The following is a 13,851-nucleotide window of genomic DNA, read 5'->3' as shown; positions in this document are numbered from 1 at the left end:
TGTATCATCCATGTATCCATTTTGGTATAAACTCAAATCGACTCAAATTAAGTCAATTGTACAATTGACTATGATCTTCCTCATTTCGGCATATATTTTTGGCAGCATTTCTCGTGCAAAATATGCCCGCTTGGCAACTTGAGAACAGTTTTGATTTGGGCTTACATGGTAAAAAACTCAAATTAATGTTTTATCCAGGTACATACATTTGTCCAAATGTGGCCAAGTAGACAGATTGTGGGTTTCCTGGACATTGTCTACTTCGCTAAAAGAAAAATCTAAGGAAGAGAATCCCTCTGCAATCTTCCACTAGTTTCTTGTAATATATATAAATCGCCCGCTTGAATCCCTCTTCTCTTCTACGATTCTCTCGTCTAATGTGATTTCCCATCCTGGTTTGATGACCCGCCCTATTTTGCCTCTTTGGCCTGTCCCTAATGTTTTGCTCTAATCTCAACCAATCGTGACTCATCATAAAAAACAACCAACCAAGCATGGATGTTCTTATACATACAAGGATGTCATGGAAGGAGGAAGTGGACGGGTTTAGTAGGCCATGGAGTGTTGAGAGGGAGTGGAGAGCAGGGGATAATCAAGGAACACAACAAATAAGCGGTGTTTGTTCATTTTAATGTGAAATAAATTATATCTATTACGATATTGTCTAAATTCATAACGTAATTAAAAATATATCGATATATCTTACAAACTTGATATGTTGCCCAGCCCTACTCTATATACCCAGTGGACATTGTGCTGTCAAGCCAGGTTAGAGTAATGCACTCTCAGAAATGATTCAACCCAAGTTTGACAGCCTGGATAATCACGGATAACCAATCCAAGATCATCTCAGCACATGTGACTGTAAGGCAGGTTTGAGAGAAGGATGTTCTCATGTCGCTTCACATATTTTAATGTGGAGGCTACGGTCCAGATAAGAGAAGTGAATAGTATTTTTTTATCAATACAGCTACTATCAAAGTTCTACGACCAACCACATCAAGGGGCTTCTATCTATTTTAGATTATTTTTTACTTTGAAAATGTTTTACCTAAAATAAGCCGAACTAACACAAAGTTGTCAGCACATCACATCTCGTTTGATTGTAGCAATCCATGCTCGCCGACACTGTTTAAGTCTTTTTTTGGTGCCCCTTCTGTTTGTCCAGAAATACACTTATGCAATACAAGCTCGAAATATCTCCCCCACCTCGATTGTGGCAGTTGACAATGGCACACATCGACGGCATTATGAGTATTACTGAATAAATTATCGTTGACAATTCGCGTTTGACTTTTGGAACGTAACTTCTGTCCCTCAATATGGATACAAGCAATGCATTGTGGGAAATATAAAAAGATCCGAACCCCTCAATAGAGCAAAAGCTGACATTGTAATACTAATAACAGGTATGTGTGTATTTGCTGCTGGCTCCGCAGTGGTCAAAAACAAAAGATCAAAATGTAAATTTAAGTCCCGGGGTTAAAGATGATATGTTTAAATGTCAGCAGCAACATGAAAATAATTGACATTCAACAATAAACATTTTTATAGGACACACACACAAAGATTTTAGCCAGGAACACCAACCTGCCAACTGCCTCATGATGCTGTGTGACAGGCTGTGTTTTGAAAATTACTTTTAAAAAGTAATTATTTGTGGTTATGTGTTACTTTACCAAAAAAGTACTTAAATTACTAACAGAATTATGGTTTAATAAATGTAATTATTTAAATAAGGTGTACTTAAAAAAAAACTTCAAATATCTGACATAATGCTGTTGAGGTAAGTGTCACATGAGAGCAGTGTGTGCGTGTGCCTTTTAATAGGTGGTGCATGTTGCCTAGTAACGTGTAACGTCAGTTAGTCCACTCAGACTGCCTCTGCACTGCAGGCCAAAGTGTCCCAAATCAGATTTTATTCAGCTGACTGTTAAGTCAAATGTGATTTTTATCAGACTTCATTGTAAACACGCACAAGCAAAGGCCCCAATGTGGCCTCAGCGTCACTTGCATGCGCACTTCAATAAAGTGAAAACAAAGAAGGTTGACTGGGAGGAAGTTGCTAGTAGTCATCCATTCATCCATCTTCTTCCGCTTATCTGAGGTCGGGTCGTGGGGGCAGCAGCCTAAGCAGAGAAGTCCAGACTTCCCTCTCCCCAGCCATTTCGTCCAGCTTTTCCCGGGGGATCCCGAGGCGTTCGCAGGCCAGCCGGGGGACATAGTCTTCCCAACGTGTCCTGGGTCTTCCCCGTGGCCTCCTACCGGTCAGATGTGCCTGAAACACCTCCTTAAGTGTCATCCTGACCAGATGCCCGAACCACCTCATCTGGCTCCTCTCGATGCTACTACTACAAAACTAAATAAAAGTTGCAACACCTTAAAAAATTGTATTTTTTACTTTAAAGTAAATGAAAGTATCATAATGTATAAACGGATGTATATAGTGTAATATATTTAGGAGGGTTGCAATCTCTTTATGGCTGTTAATTAGAGGAGACACGGAAATGAGTTTGGATCCACTGGAGATTTATTTTTCAACTCACATGTAAGCAAATGCAACACAGCGTCAATTCTTTTAACAATCGCTCTTTCTTAGAATCAAAATATATATTCATGTATAACATATATTGTATTATTTGTGCACTATTAACAAGTGATGCAACGAAAATTCAGGTTAACATCGGCAATTTGTCGGCTCTGACCGCAGCCCTTTTTTAGTCTTTCACCGTTTGGTTTTACCTTTGCTTGATAAATACATTGAATGTGCTTCCATGGCTGTATGTTCTTGTCAACAAACGGGGTATTGTTTGGATGGCAAACGTAGTTACTAGCGTGCAGTGCAGTTTGTGCCCATTTTTTGGGTGGTGAAAAAACGTTGTTTTTTACCGACAAGTTCCTCCAACTAAGACCTTGTATTTTCCGTGTTGAGAAGGCTCAGTTAGCCTGAATGTGTCAACTTAGAGGAGCGGGACTCCCCCTCTGTGCATGGCGCAGGAGGAAGTGACACAGTCACACAGCTTTCTGCGTGCACTCAGTGATCACTTCCATGTCAATCATTTGTTCATGGTTATGAGTTTATTGAAAAAATGTTATACAGGCAAAGATCTTACTCTAGTTGGAGCAAATTTGGATGGATTTCTTTTAGGAACAAATTGCGATGAAAGGGTTGAAATCGTGACAAATACGCTATCATTATTTTTTTTTTTAGTTGCACAGTGGGCAGCACGGCCGAAGAGGGCTTAGTGCATCTGCCTCACAATACAAAGGTCCTGAGTAGTCCTGGGTTCAATCCCAGGCTCGGGATCTTTCTGTGTGGTGTTTGCATGTCCTCCCCGTGACTGCGTGGGTTCCCTCCGGGTACTCTGGCTTCCTCCAACCTCCAAAGACATGCACCTGTGGATAGGTTGATTGGCAACACTAAATTGGCCCTAGTGTGTGAATGTGTGTGTGAATGTTTTCTGTATCTGTGTTGGCCCTGCAATGAGGTAGCGACTTGTCCAGGGTGTACACAGCCTTCCCCCCAATTGTAGCTGAGATAGGCACCAGCGACCCCCGAAAAAAGGGAATAAGCAGTAGAAAATGGATGGATGGCTAGTTGCACAGTAATTTATTTTTAGTCACATTTGTGAGAAAATTTGTTGCACCGTACACTCTTGTTTACCACAGGAAAATTATACTTATTTCACTAAAATCATCTTACCAAGATCTGTCTGATAACACTGGTTTCCATCCAATCATCCATTTTCTACCGTTTATCCCTTTTGGAGTCACGGGGGGGGGGCTGGGCTGGAGACTTTCCAAGCTACAATCGGGCGGAAGGCGGGGTACACCCTGGACAAGTCGCCACCTCATCACAAGGCCAACCAGATTAACAGACAACATTCACACATTAGGGCCAATTTAGCATTGCCAGTAGGCTCCAGCACCCCCGCCACCCTGAACAGGACAAGTGGCAGAAAATGGATGAATGGATGGGTTGTTTTTTTCTTTCTCTTCTTTTAAGTGACTAGTCTCAGTGGACAGTTTTTATTATAGTGTCATGCACACAATGTTCATTAGCTTTGTCAACATCCTCCAGTTGTATTATATACTTGTTCCCATGTTTAAATCGTTCTAAAAGGCCATCATTATTTTCTGTGTGTTTAATCATTTGTTTGATTTCTTTATTTCCGTTTCTCAACATTCACACTCACATTCACACACTAGGGCCAATTTAGTGGTGCAAATCAACCTACTGATTTCATTTAAATTAATTTATCTTTAAAAGTTTACACACATACCTAATAATGATCATATGCTTTGTCACTTATAACACAAAGCTGACAAAAACCCTTGTTGTTAAATACATACATATATAATGTCTGTTTTTTAGTATTTAGGCGGCTAACAGTTATAAGGGACCTATAATGATTTTTTTTTGCATTTAAAACCCTTCCTTGTGCTGTTTGAAACGGGGTTTGGATAAGATTTTTGTTTCAATTTTGTGTGCATTTTACTCCGCAGTCACTTTTTTAACCATTTTTTTGGAGTGTGGAGGCGTTCCCAGATTACAATTGAAACCACGTCCCACTCTCTTACAAAGTATTGAATTCATCTTTTAAAATCGCACATTGTTAAATTATGTATCTTGAGGTCATTGCCGCTATTGTGTTTCCTTAGAGTTGAAAATAACCGTTATACTGATTTGGCGGTCACAACATTAGGAACACCTGCAATCTCACTGATAGATCAGACTAGCTGCATGAAAAGAGCTGCTGTTGGAAGAATTTACGTAATAGCATCTTGCACGTCACTGGTATTATGTGCATGCCAAGATTATATGAAAAAAAAAAAGACCTGATCTTACCTTTTTTGTGTTTCCTAATACCCCGACGCAGTGGGGTAGGAGTTCCACACAGTCTGGTTGACAGCTTGATTAAATGTCCAAATAAGGACATCCACCTCAATTGCGAAACACTGCAAAAAAGCATCCAAAACTGCACGCAAGCTAAGGGTAAAATGCATGAACCTTATGATTTGATACATTGGCATATTTTCAAACAACTATCCAACTTTGTAACAACATTTATAATTCAGAAAATACATATTTCATCATAGGTCCTTTTTTAAATATGATATGATTGATGATAAGCACACTACAGAGAGCACTAATTAGAGTAACGATGCAAACAAAAAAATGACAGCACAACTAACACACCTTGGGCAACAATTTAAAGACTTTATAGATACTTCATTGTAAATTCCTCCAAACATGCATAACATAAGGAAGAAGCGAGATACTGTTTCTTTGGAGCAAATTTTACAAGCTTGGGTGGAGAGTGGCTGCTACGTCCAAGTGCGCCGCCAAACATTTTGCCATTTAAAAAAACACGTTAAGGAAAAAAGACACATCATAGAGACTACAGCCAGACGTCATGTTGTCCCCACAAAAGCTGAGGTGTGTTTGACCATCTCCTGTGGAACTAAACAGTGTCAGACTCAAAATATAAACATTTTTACATTCATTTAAATATTTGTTAGAAGGCATACTTTTGCCCAGGGTCACTATTGCTGCTGTTATTAGTATATTGAACAAAAATATAAACGTAACACTTTTGTTTTTCGGTGATATTTTTCATGAGTTGAACTTAAAGGTCTAAAACTTTTACTATTAACACAAAATACCTATTCCTCTAAAGTATTGTTCACAAATTTGTTTAAACCTGTGTTAGTGAGCATTTCTTTTTTGCCAAGATAATCCATCCCACCTCACAGTTGTGGCATATCAAGATGCTGATTAAATGGCATGATTATTGCACAGGTGTGCCTGAAGCTGCCCACACTAAAATGCCACTCTGAAATGTGCAGTTTTGCTTTATCAAAAGTCTCTGGAGGGGTTGGAGGTGTGTGTGTGTCAGAAAAACAGTCAGTATCTGGTGTGACCACCATTTGCCTCACGCGGTGCAACACAAATTGAATAAATATATATTACCCTGGAGGGAACGTTTGCCCTGTGTTCCTCGACTACAGTCTGCATGGGAGCCAAACACCAAGAAAGGTGTAACAACTATATTATTACCTGTAACTCTTTATAACTCCTTGTGCAGATCTGAATGCTTATTGTTTAAATGTTTACCTATGTTTGAAACACAGGTTGTGATAATAATCGCCACGTTTTGCAAGGCATGTTTTGAAGCTGCGCGGCTCCTCCCTCTTTAAAGCATCACCTTTATTGTTACTTTTGAAGCCCAAATACTTCCATATTGCGCTTCAAGCACCCCCTTTATTAACCAGTAGAATTGTCCTTTTTTTGGCCAATCTTCCTCTCCACAATGTTATTGCTTGTATGTGCTTTGTTTGTCTATTTTGACACAATCAACATCATGCGCCTCGGCTTCTTAGTCACCGCCGCACAGCAGCATGTGGATGAAACGGTACCAGTATTTTTCAAAAGCGGTGTAGTACCGTTACCAATTAATTAGTATTCTGATATTTTATTAGTACCGGTATACTGTACAACCCTAATGTGTATGTATGTATATGTGTGATATATATATATATATATATATATATATATATATATATATATATATATATATATATATATATATAAATGTGTATGTGTATACAAATATGTGTATACGTGTGTGTGTGTATATACATTAAGATTATTTCAATTTTTTATCTCCTTAAAATATAATAAGTAATATACATTTCTATATATTTAGAATTTTTCAATGTTTTGTAAGTAATTATCAAATTCAAACCTTTCAAGTAATGTATTTCTTAATTATTAATGAACCTTTTTTATAATGTATGTATATTATAGGTTTTGATGTTTTTAGGGTCACACTGTATGTATTATATATTTATACTTTTCTGTAACTGGCGTGGTGTCGTTAAGCAATAGAATAGGCAGCATACCGGTAACGCTGCTTGTTATTTTTGTTATTGCGCCGTCTGTCTGGTTTTAGAGATGTCTTTTAGTTTATCAGGAGTGTAAATGATTAAATATCGGACTGAAAGTTTCTATCCACCACAACATGACAGTGGTCCTTTAAGGCAACTTAGGTTTGGTTTTAGATTTAAAAAAAAAAAGAAAAAAGTTAGTCGTAAATAATAATAATACCTGAAAGAGCGTGAGAAATTCCAGAGGAGGTTGGGGAATGTTGTGTGCGAAACTAGAAAGGCAGTTATGAAAGGGCCTGAGAATTTTTCTTCATGGGCACAATGCCAACTTGTCTTTTTAGAAGACTTCAATGGCAAACAAACCTAATTGACAGGATTAGTGACCAATCAAAGAAAGACTTCATTATGAATAAAGTGTTGATTGTATTCTAGTCCTACATAAGTGGAACTATATCCGAATGTTGGTAAATGCCTTTTATTAAGGAATTATATTACATCAATCTTAACAATGTATAAGTTTCAGTTCATTCTTGCCCATAAAGATGTGATAAGTATGATCGTGTTGTAAAGCATGTTCTTACTCACTGGTGGAAAGAAGGAGCCACATGTTTCCCTTGAAAAGTTGTTGGACAAGTTCAAACCGGTTGGGGTTGCAGTAAGCTAATAGCGTAAATATATTCAGTATTGTCAGCATCGTAAAATCAAAGTGAGTCATGGTTTGACAACTGAAATGTAGTAAGTAACTGTGGAGGGGAGCGTGGCCTGCCTGCCTGCAGCAAAACGGGCTGTGCCAGGACCAGCCTCAATGTCAGCAACAGGTGCGTAGATAGCCCACGTGTCGCTCTGTATAAGTAGCAACCGGGAGGAGAGACATTGTTGGAGCTGGAGTGAGAGCGAGAGTGAGTCTGCCAGAGAGACAAGGGACAATTGCTGCAAAGCATCTTGCAGACATTTCCACATTAAAACTCTATTGTAAACCTGAACCGGTGGTCAGGTTGGTCAGAGGAACCCAATCGTGGGCAACCTCCACAGTAACTTAGATAAGGAAAGTACACGTGACCCTCTGTTACTAAAATCCAACATTGTAATTGTGGTGACATGGCAGCACCTCAAAGGATTTTTTCCAATTGTTCACAATCATTTGAGAGACAAGAAGACAAAAGGTATTTTTAGGGTTTGTTCAGCAAGCAGCGTAAGAACTTTCTGATTACAAAAGAGGCTTAAATCTTCCTAGAAAAGCAGATGCAAGCAAAAAAATCTAACTATGCAATAAAAAAGATCCCTATACTTAATAAAAAAAAAGATTTGTCGAGTGATATCAAAGATTGTCTGTCGCCTTCTCAGATATATCGAACTATTGTGCGCCAAACATAATTCTACAAGACATAAAAGATGGGAACTTGGGAAAGCATGGAGGTCTACAACTTCTTTGTCTGTGGCTGGGTCAGGGAAATTGGTATCAAGAGTCTTCCGAATAAATCATGCCTTGTTTTTGCTCGGGTAAGGTTGCATTTCATGATTTAACTTTGTGTCTACTATGTTACTGTTGCATGCGCCGTTCACAAGTTGCGTGTTTTCCCTTTTTTTTTTTTTTCAAAATATAACTATAAATGTCAACATTGTGTATGTGCTGAAAGATTCATTTTATGATTGTTCAATCATCAATCAATGTTTATTTATATAGCCCCAAATCACAAATGTCTCAAAGGACTGCACAAATCATTACGACTACAACATCCTCGGAAGAACCCACAAAAGGGCAAGGAAAACTCACACCCAGTGGGCAGGGAGAATTCACATCCAGTGTTGCCTTTGTTATGTTCATAAATGATTGCTCTTTTAGGTTTTAGCTAATATTTTCTCTCTTTTATTTAGACTTGCCAAGTTGGTGCTTTTCAAAAAACTTATGTTTAAGACAGAGACATAAATAAAATATCAAGATACTACTTAAATAGGAAATAATAAACGTTAAAAGTATATCAAACAAACCTTCAATTGAGTGATCTCTGCAAACACATGCATTCTTCGACTCTGCTCCCTTGGAGTAGAGTGTGAGCTGCATATAATCTTCTCGTCGTTTTTTCAAATCTTGCACTCTTCCTCCCTTTTTAATTACCTCTCGAGGAACTGCCAGAAACATTTATCCTGAATGGCGCCTAGTACCCATTGAGAACAGAGCTTGCTTGACGACCACGTGTATTCTTTTGGCGGAACGTGAGCCGAATGTGACATCAGTAACATCCCAGCAATAAAAGATTACCTGATCATTTCTAGCAAAAAAATAAAATAAAAAAAACATTTCCTAATGCGGACCATTTTCATTCAGATTAAATGTTTTGAACAGGCACATAATGACATTAGCCTTAATCTTAATCTTGACAGTATAGATCGACCCGCTCTTCAGTTTCTTACGTGTCGTGTACTGACTGAAACAATGCTGACACACCAACAGTTGTATCCTCTCTCGAGACTTTTATTAATCTACTTGTTCATTCCCTGTTAATTTCCTACTTTCTGCTGTAACGTGGTTCCATCTGCACTTCTTAACGGTGAACTGCACTATTTTTTGAATTGTGCCTATCGTTCACAATCATTCTGAAAGACATGATGACAGACGATTTTTTTCAATACATTCTAAATATTAAACATAAATAAAAGTCCGCTTACTGTGGAACCAATGGGAGCTCCATCATTCCGCCCATAAAATCCGATGAATAGCCATTCAAAAAGCGCCAACAATACTCAATATACATTTTGTGACTTGAATATTAAACAAGTAGTAGTGTTATTGTAATTATAAGCGCTGACGCAGACAATCTATTTATAGCGGCAATTTGATCACTTCCGGGCGTGCCTATGTTTACATCATCGTGTGGTCTGCCACTTTCTCGCTTCCTTGCTCCCTCTAACTTTATTTTACATCATAAATCATGCCTCTCACATGGACATGAGACGTCTGATGAGGTAATCCAACAAGTTGTAAAACTTTGACTGCCATATAGGATCTGAAATTGGCGAGGACAACACGAAAATTGATTGTGTAAACCAAAGCATTTATTTCCTGGTGTTTAAAGCAAGCTTAGCTAATTTATTAGTATGCCTGCTTCTGGCTTTCTTTCAGTGTGTAACATGGTTAGCCTCGTCCTCCAATAATAATGCATGATAATGATACGTAATATACTAAGAAATGCAGTTTATTTGCCAAATGGAAGTAATTATTATATACTGCTCCACACTGGGTATAGAGACACATACTGTAACTAACAGCTAGCCAATTGTCAGTCAGAGAGCATCAGTGTTTGTTATCGGCATTAAAAGGCCAATAACATACTTAATCACAAATTGTCCGATACATATCGGTGGCCAATCGATAGGCACATGCCTAATTGAAATGAATCGAGATCCATTTAGTTGGTGCTTGGGCCCCCCAAAACAGCACAATTTTAACATGTAACATACCTTTAAAAAAACAACTGACTTTTAGATGAGAAATGTTGCATCAAAAACAATCTACAATACAATGTTCAACCAATAACTACAGTAGTTTACCTGCTTTTCCATCAAACACACTATCAACAGCCTCTCCTTATTTATGTCTACTATTTGGATATTGATTTAGCATCCTAGGCTGGAGTTACTTACTCCGGCTTCAGTATGGTGCAGACTAGCAGTGCTACATTTGATTTACTTCACCAAGTCGGTTGCACGGTTTAAACTGACCGATTTCTTTAAGTCAATTAATTCTTAGTACTGTTCTTCACACCACTTTCTTTGTTACCATGGTTGAAAAACAAAGGTCTTAGGGTGGCTTAATATAACTAGTGGCGGTAAGGCTCTTAACCCTATTTTTGCTCGTAACCTAAATTATATAACAATTTTTAGCTGAGAGACAGCTAGATGGAGCCCACATACTCTGAGTGGTATACGTATCACAGTTTGAGAATCACTGCTCTATAATGACAAAGACAACCAAAATCTTCAGGAAATAATAAATAAACATACACTTCAAGATGTTGTGTGAATTCTGACAAACCTCCAGTCAGTAAGAACCACCCGCTAACTGTTTTTTTTCTTGAGTTGTTTGTTGCTTTTCTACACAGTTACTATAAGAGAAGAAAACCAATGGATGTAAAAAAAAAATGTAATTTGTTAGAAGCATAAGTGTTACACATTTTACACTTGTGTGACAAACAAGTAATAGATATTAGGTTGGTGGTGTGACATTTTTCCACTTTTCTCTACATTGTTGAGAAAACTGTGTATCACATTGTACTGTGTGATATTGGTGCTATTTGATAAAGGAGCGACGATAATAGAATACATGAAATTCCTTTGATACAGTGTAGTCTAATTCGACTCCAAGGCACGAAGTGTGCGATAGAACCCTGCGGCCATCAGACACTTGACGTGATCGGTCTTTTTAAATAGTTGTGTCATGCTACATGTCATGTGCAGGATCTTACCATGTGATCCGGGTCAGGTAAGGCTTTGTACTAAAGGTGCACCGTCATTCTAATCCTAATGGCAGCGCATTCTGAACCGTAAATCCTTTCAGATTCTAAGACTGTTCCAAATGGAATACTTCCGTTAGTGTACCTAAATAATTATACGATTTACACTGTGTAAAAAATCAAACTGAACGTCATTGGCAGAGCCTGGTCCAAGCCTCCATTGGGCCCTAAGCAACATTTTATTTTGTGGCCCTCTATTTCTGATTTTGGGGTCCTCTATTGATTTTGAGGCCCTTTATTTCTCCCAATGATATTACCTGTTGCTCATTCACATACCGACTGTAAACTCAGCTCTGTCAGTGTTGTTTACATTATCTTATTGTTAGCCTGACATGTCTTTACATATGATATCTAATTTTTAAATACATGGTTGTGGCCCAGTTGAGAACATAAATAATACCAATGCTATAATAATGGGTTATACTTGTATAGCACTTTTCTACCAAGGTACTCAAAGGGCTTTGACATTATTAACACATTCACCCATTCACACACACATTTACACACTGATGGCAGGAGCTGCCATGCAAGGCCCTAACCAAGACCCATCAGGAGCAAAGGTGAAGTGTTTTGCTCAAGGACACAACGGACGTGACGAGGTTGGTAGAAGGTGGGGATCGAACCAGTAACCCTCAGGTTGCTGGCACGGCCACTCTCCCAATGGCGCCACTCCGTCCCCGTAACACAAATAATACCAATGAATAAACGATGTCCAGGGTGCCACATATAGTTCCCAATTTCAAAATTTAGAACATTCAGCTACAAGAGTGGCCTGGGGTTGAACGTTTGAAATGATAAAGCTCTGAATTTGCCGTAAAAGTTTAATTTTGTCTCATCATGTTAGATATTTTTTATTTAATGTTTCTGTTTTTACCGAGAGAGCACATTTTGAAGTTAAATTCCTTGTGTGTTAAGCATACCTGGCCAGTAAAGCTGATTCTAATTCAGTTTATTATTTTTGGTAACAAAAACCTGCAACAGCAATGTGCAAAAATAGTTTTTAATGCAAGAAAACAATTAGGTGCAACAATAAAATCACTCCGATATATACAAAAGTAACTAATTAAATTTTACAAAAACAAACAGAATTAGATCAAATATCAGGCAAACACTTAAATAATATTAATGAACTGAGTTACCAGAAACAAGGTAACTAAAATGGTTTAAATGTAAATGTAGGTGTGTTATGTAAATACACTTAATATCGAAATTACTACACTAACCTCAGTTGTTTTTTTTTAATTATTTTGTTACAAGTATGTGTGCTGTCTGAGAGTGATCTGTGATCACTTTTACACAGATTTTTTAACAAATTACCCAGCTCACTATTTTGGATCGCAGAACAATGGGATTATGTTAGCCTTTTGGGGCAATTAACGTTACCTAAAAGGTGCATTTGGGTTGCTTTTTGGTTCCATATGTGTGCCAACAGCGAGCATTACTTGAACTTTAACAACCCCCACAAACACAGACACACACCGTGACGACAATGCCAGATGAAGTATAATTGTTAAAACATTAGATCAGTGGTTCTCAAATGGGGGTACGCGTACCCCTGGGGGTACTTGAAGGTATGTGAGATTTTTATATATTTATTGAATAATACTTGAACAAAATATGAATGTAAGTTCATTAACTGTGAAAAGAAATGCAACAATGCAATATTCAGTGTTGACAGCGAGATTTTTTGTGGACATGTTCCATAAATATTGATGTTAAAGATTTCTTTTTTTGTGAAGAAATGTTTAAAATTAAGTTTGTGAATCCAGATGGATCTCTATTACAAATTAGTATTAGTATCAAAACAATGTAAATAAACAAGTACTCTGAGGGGGCCCCTTAGTGGACACGGGACTCTAAGCAGTTGCTTAGTTCGCTTATGCTTTGCCGGCTCTGGCTGTTGCTATCTTTTGGCTATAATCAAAAATGAAGATCACAGTATTTACCCATGTCTTCCTCCCTCCTTTTTTAAATGTTAAGTGCAACCTCTTATTGGAGCACAATCACCAACAAAATAGTTGCAAAATTGTTTCAACCTTTTCTCATTTCTAAATTGTACAGTAATGGAAAGTTATTTAGTTTTGACCTTTTCTAGCTTACTTTTACCCTCTGCTTCAATTAAGTAATGTATGGCAGTCCCTCTTTTCGATCAGCAACGTAGGCAGGTACTGACAGTGTACTGCATTTTATACCTCAAAAGACCACGTGTACTGTAAATATGGACGTGAGCAAATTTAGACTTTACCTGAGCCTCGGAAGCTTTTGGAAAGATAATCATTTAGAGCAGGGGTGTCAAACATGTTTTTTTTTTTAGGGCAGTTAAGGCTGCCTTCAGTGGGCCGCTTGTTACAGTGAATATTATATGAACATAAATGTATAACTATTCAGCTCATGATATTATTACACCGCTGACTATGCATTTAATCATTATGTATATTGTTACGTACTA

The 13,851-nt window shown here is 37.9% G+C and overlaps 1 protein-coding gene across 1 annotated transcript in view; it reads left to right on the top strand.

The window, feature by feature from the left end:
- fasn (fatty acid synthase) overlaps positions 1-13,851 on the top strand; it is a 78,071-nt gene that overhangs the window by 1,233 nt on the left and 62,987 nt on the right. The gene's annotated exons all lie outside the window — the stretch shown is intronic.

The sequence above is a fragment of the Nerophis ophidion genome, linkage group LG08 (assembly GCF_033978795.1).
Source record: "Nerophis ophidion isolate RoL-2023_Sa linkage group LG08, RoL_Noph_v1.0, whole genome shotgun sequence".
Classification (NCBI taxonomy): domain Eukaryota; kingdom Metazoa; phylum Chordata; class Actinopteri; order Syngnathiformes; family Syngnathidae; genus Nerophis; species Nerophis ophidion.
The sequence above is the reverse complement of the archived record's forward strand: the minus strand, read 5'-3'. Positions and strand labels throughout refer to the sequence as shown.